This window comes from Diadema setosum, chromosome 8, assembly GCF_964275005.1.
Source record: "Diadema setosum chromosome 8, eeDiaSeto1, whole genome shotgun sequence".
NCBI lineage: Eukaryota > Metazoa > Echinodermata > Echinoidea > Diadematoida > Diadematidae > Diadema > Diadema setosum.
This window is the reverse complement of record NC_092692.1, coordinates 7,064,260-7,070,779: the sequence shown is the minus strand read 5'-3', so window position 1 is coordinate 7,070,779 and position 6,520 is coordinate 7,064,260.

Sequence of the window (6,520 nt, the reverse complement as noted above, 5' to 3'; positions counted from 1 at the left end):
ATTCTGTAGCAAAATGTACAATATAGGTCAAAAATCAAGGTCAAAGGTCAAAGAAGTCAAAGGTCAAAATTCTGTGTAGAAGTTTTGAAGCCCTCACCTAGTGCCATCACATAAAGCAAACGGAATCGAAATCGGGTTAGAAATGGCGAAGGAGTAGCATTTTGTAGCAAAATGTACAATATAGGTCAAAAAATCAAGGTCAAAGGTCAAAGAAGTCAAAGGTCAAAATTCTGTGTAGAAGTTTTGAAGCCCTCACCTAGTGCCATCACATAAAGCAAACGGAATCGAAATCGGGTTAGAAATGGCGAAGGAGTAGCATTTTGTAGCAAAATGTACAATATAGGTCAAAGGTCAAGGTCAAAGGTCACGACTGAAATTCTGTGTAGAAGTTTCAAAGCTCCCATGTAGTGCTATCATATAAAGCAAACAGAATCAAAATTGGCTCATAAATGACAGAGAAGTAGCAAATTGAAGATTTTGATCACACACGGACGCACACACGGACACACGGACGGACGGACGGACACACGGACGGACGGACGGACGGACGGACGGACGGACGGACGGACACACGGACACACACACGTACGGAGCCCGTTTCATAGTCCCCTGCTCGAACTCGTTCGGCGGGGACAAAAAAGAGTATGCAATCTGTTGCACACTATGTCAATATGTGCTGAAAGTAAGACACATTGAATAGTGTCATCTGGCCCTGTTTACATAGAAAACATCACACTTCTAAGCATGCAGGAGTATTGAAAACAAAGTTTGTTATCATTTTATTCAATTGTCCCAAATTAGAGCGAATAAGTCAGTACATTCATTGATTATGATATTGCTGTCAAATTCTGAACACGTATGTAGAATTCAAATTTTGTAAACTCACTTCTTTTCACAACATTTGTATCAGGTATTCTTCTCCCTGTACATTTTGTAGGCTTCTATTCAAATGCGCAATAACTCGCTTAGAAGTCAAACAGCTCTTTTCAAATGCTGACACCAAGGTGCATAAATTGATATGTTTCCTTGAATTTGTTTTCCTGACAGTACTCTGGAAGCATTTTAAAGTGTACTAATTCCTTGACTATTATGTTTGTTATATTCGTAGTATATACTTGAGACATGCCCTCTGCAAAATATAGAATTTTTTGTCACTCTGATTTTTATTTATTGAGGTTTAAATGTACACTTAAAAGAGTATAAAAAAAAACTACTTGAAATAGATTAGCCGATTACCATATTCTTTCAATCGAATGGTCATGCCATATAGCTAAAGTAGAATGCGTACACATCAGTATCGACACTTACAGAGCAGAATTTAAACCAGCAGAGCACAATTAATTGTCCAATTGTTAGAGAGATATGATCTGATTTATCAAAATATACATGTACAATTATACTTTCAGGGGCTACCCCAGATGTGTGAATTATGGCTGTACACAAACTTGATTTCCAGGGTATAGGTACACTTACTGACATGGTATAGATAAGCCTACCAACCTTGAAGACAGCATGTACAATATTATACGGTCTGGGATTTTACATGCCTGATTTAAAAAAAACAAAACAAAAACAAAACACTGGTTTGTTATGTCCAGTGTTGAAACAGGACTCAATGGTTCAAGCTCTAATAAGCAAGAGGTGAACAAATTGAGTACAACGTTTAATTTTTGAATCCCACTTTGGCTGACAGACATGGTACCAGCAGATTTGTTTGGTGCACAGACATTTTGAATGTACCTACGTAACACGTGCACACCATCTGCCAATCCCCAAAACTGTGTCTGGACACCACCTCATTACATCCCAAGTAATTTTCAACTGGTACCAGCACCTCCACTGGTATGAGATCAGTTGGAGAGAGCTACACTGTATACACTGTAAGTCGGACATTCTTTTTATCCCTCTACTGGGAAAGCATCAAAGCCTACATGTAGGCAGTAGTCCCATCAAACTGTTGCGTAGTGAATATGCTGTCTTGGGATGTGGGGGGGGGGGGGATTTTAACATTGTTATGCTAAGACCATGTCTCTTGCTGCCAGCGGGTGTGCAGACAAGATATTACTGTTATGGGCCTGAGGAAAAGATGGTGGGAATCGGCAGGGACGTCACACGTATCATCAGTGACACCAGACTTTGAGAATCAGCAATTGACAGCTTTATTCCTTGCCCTTGAGCACCATGTCTGCCTGAAAATTCTTGAGGCTCTTCTATCCCACATGGGCTTAGCATGCTACGTTAATTTGCAGGAATACATTCATTACAATTACACATATTTTTTTTTTTTTTTTTTTTTTGCTAAAACACTGATCATATTTTAGTATTGAGATGAAAAATGCAGAACAATCTTGGTATTCCACTTCCTTATTTTCTTTTTTCTGGTATCTGTATTAAATTTGTCAGTCCGAAAATCAACTGTAATACAATGTACAGGTGTATGTCATATTTGTCTGATTTGTTGTGTGTGTGTGTGTGTGTTTTTGTTGTTGTTTTTTAGTTTGGTTGAGAAAAACTAGAAATGTCACTATATGGCGAATGGTATGCCTCCGACATATTTGTAATGCATGGTTCTCCTAATAGGTCTACAGCATCAGTACAATGTCTTGACAATGTGTGAAGACAGTTTCACATTATTGGCAAAATATCAAAATGACAGGTTTGTCACAAATGTGTTGAATGTTAACTTTAACTAGGTTTTATTGGATGGATGGCTATACTGCCTATAGAGTGCAGGTATGTATTTGGATTTTTACTTGACTTTTGACCCTTTTATAAGTCTATGCATTGAGTAACTTTCAAGATACACTGTACGGAGAAAAAGTGCAATTTCAGTATCAAAGAGTAAAATTTTTGCATTTGAACTTGGCCCTTGACCCTGGACTTCTGACTATGACCCTAAAATTCCCAAGAGAATCACTGTCAGTAGTACATACATAGATACGGTATGTACTAAGTTTCATGATGATACCTACCCTGAGTCACTTTTGAGATATGAAGGAAGAAGTGAAATTCAGCACTTTCACTTGACCTTTGGGCAAGAAACTTCCCAGAGAATCTCTATCGGGTACGATATCAAGTTATAAGAAATACACTGTATCTGGCAAGTATTTATTGCATAAATACATGTATAAGGGAAAAAGTGAAATTTTGAGGTGTTGACCTCTCCTTTGACCCCTGACCTTTGACCCACGACCCCCAAATTCCCTAGAAAATCACTCCTAGTTAGCTAGTACATGTACATGCATATGTACTTAGTTCCATGAAGATACCTTGAACCATATTCCAAAATGTGGAGGAAAACGTAAAACTTTAACATTTTCACTTGACCTCTGTGACCTTTGACCTTTGACATCAAGACTCAAAACTCTCTCTGGAGAATCTTTATATGGTATTACATGTATACACCAAGTTTCAAGAAAAACCTTCAGGCACTGCATAAATATGGGGGAAATCGTAAAATTTTGAGCATTTGACCTTGACCTTTCGACCTTTGACCTTGAGCATGTTCACCCAACAGTTGATAGGCATAACTTCGCCCACTCATGCATACAAGCTGTACATACCAACCCGAAAACATAATGCCTCTGGCGACACTTCGTGGCGGAGGCATTAAAAACAAAATGTGAGTAAATTGGCAAATGGAATGATATACAATGTAACAATTTGAAGAATAGATGTTTGTCTGGCTACCGTCAAAGTAGCAAGGGATCAAGCAATGACATGCATTCACAGTTATTGCCCCTCACAAAGGCACATCATTAAGCCAGTGCTTTGGTTACAGTCCAATAGGCCAGTTATTGCGGTCTCTTCAAATCATACATGGATGTTTCCCACATTTTCCTATAGCCTTGGGCAGCTGCACCTATGTACTTGAGGTTAACAAAGGGAAATCTTAGTGCTGATTACCTTTGCTTTGAAAAATATGCTTCTGAGATGCCTCGAAAAAAAAAAAAAAAAAAAAAAAACATTCTGGTTACCAAAAGTTTCTTTGTGACCAAAGTATTCATTAAACTTGAATACACTATTGTAAAATTGTACAATAGAAACCAATCAATAATAGAAACAACGTCAATGTCAGAAAGAAATGTCTATTTGTTACAGTACACGTGCACATCACTTCTCAAAAGAGTAATGGCATATATTCCTTACATTGTAATACCAGCAACGTGTGAAATGATGCCCCATTCTGAATCTAAAGCAAAAAAGCCAACAAAACGAATGACATCTGCACAGGGTGACTTCAAGTTCAGTGCTAGTGCAATAGCTCCCAAATAATTCAGCCTTAAATTGAGCTCCAACACTGTCAGTCAGATTTATTCATTTTTATCTATTCATTTTGTTTTATTTTCATAGGGTAGCCCTTTCAGTTAAAAAAACTGATTTACAAAGGGGCCCTGCATAAAAACAATACAAAAAACAGTACATATAAAATTGAATACAAAAGTACAGTAAGTCAAAAAAAAAAAGGAGAAAAAAACACCACACATGGCTTACAAACTAAGATTAACGAGGTGATACGGATCAAAAGTATGGATCACCAGCATCAGGTGTTGGAATCACAGCACTGCGCGGTCCGCTGGATTTGCGCGATGAAAAAAGAGATGGCCGGTGCATGGTTAAAGTCAAATATCAAAAGATGTACAGCCTGTGGCCATGACTGCTTAGTTTTAGACACATAATGAGCCACAAATTTCATCCGTTCTTTAAAACACAACTATCTTTATTTTGCTCCCAGGCTCAGATTTCATGTTCATGTTCTTTATAGGGCGACCACTGCATTAGCATGGACTTTGCACATAAAACATGCATCTATTATGGAAGTGAATGTGGGTCTTGCATGGCGGCAACACTAACGCCAGCACCGAACTTGAAATGAAGAACATGATAATCCCCATGGGCTAGTGTTAGTCAATTGGGAAAAGCACGTAAATCACTAACACAAATGGCGGAGCTTGATTCAGCAGATGACATTCAACACCGAGCACAGCACCACCACCTGGAAATATGTCATAATTTTTTAGGTAAACCTCCCAACACCGACTGATTTCAAGTTCGGTTTCATTGCAGGTTCTAGTGCTGAGATAGCACTAGCACCAAACTTGACATTACCCACTGTGCAGTATTTGTATGTCCCCCCCAAAAAAAATTACTATCGGATATTCGCATTGAAAACTCCCAACCTGAATATGATCAATCTGTCTAAATGCTACTTCAGGGTCTTAAAATATAACATCTTAGCTCTATTTTGCAGAAAACTCCATTCAATTTGGTTACACGGTCACAGAGAAATGTGGCTTGTTGTAAAGCATGTCATGAATCTGATTCTTCCAAGTTTAGCACTTGGATGCTCTTGGACTGTGAACACAATGGACAGAACTTGGAGGGAAGAGATTCCTGACATGCTCTACAAAATTCCTCATTTCTCTTTAACCACTAAATCAAATTGAATGGGGCTTTCTGTAAGATGTGGGCAATGGGTTACAGTTTCATACCCTGAAATTGTATTGGGATTGATTTGCTATTTTTAAAGTTATCATTGCAGAAGGTCCAGTTGTAATTTTTTGGGGGGACATACAGCATATGTGACAGATAAATATCTTATGCATTTCTCAGTAGTGAAGGAGTTAAAGGACAGCAAAGCCCAAAAATTAATGTGGATTGAGTGACAACAGCAATATCAGACACATCAGTGAAAGTTTACAGAAAATTGGACATTCGATTCAAAAGTTATGAATTTTTAAAGTTTCAGTGCTGTCATTGCTGGATAAGAAGACTTCTTAAGTTCATTAAGTCATTTTGGACACCCATTTGTAAAGAAAATATGAGAATTTCAAAAAATCTGCTGGTAATTTCTCATGAAAAATACACATTTCCATTGATTTGTTAATGACATGATATATAATTAACAATATATATATATATATATATATATATATATATATATATATATAACGAAGAATCAAGAAATAAACTAGTAATGCATTATTTCGCCAATAACAATGAGTTTATTGAACAACTCAAATTTTCGGTGGCCTCCACCTTCTTCAGGAGTCTCGCCTCATTGTACATTTTATTCCACCTGCTTTCTGAAAGAGGTATACTGTAAGTCAAGTGATCTTTTTATTATGCTAGAACAGTGGAAATACAAAGTGTATGTTGAGCTTTCAATGTATTTTCTTCATTTTGTTGTCGTAATGTCGTGAAGTGAAGTACAGGTACAATGTTTAGTTTCTTTATCCAGCAATGACGGCCCAGAAACTTTAAAAATTAATATTTTTTGCACAGATTGTTCAATTTTCCTCAAATTTTCAGCAATGTGTTCTACTACTAGTCCTCCTTTGACTCAACTGTACCGTATATACATGTCCCCCCCCCCCAAAAAAAAAAAAAAAAATTACAGTGGGACCCTCCACAAAGATATATCTTTAAAGATAGTGAATCAATCTACAGTTGAACCTCTCTTATCCGGCCTCCCTTTATCCGGATCTCTCAATTATACGGACGCAATCTCGCCGTGATT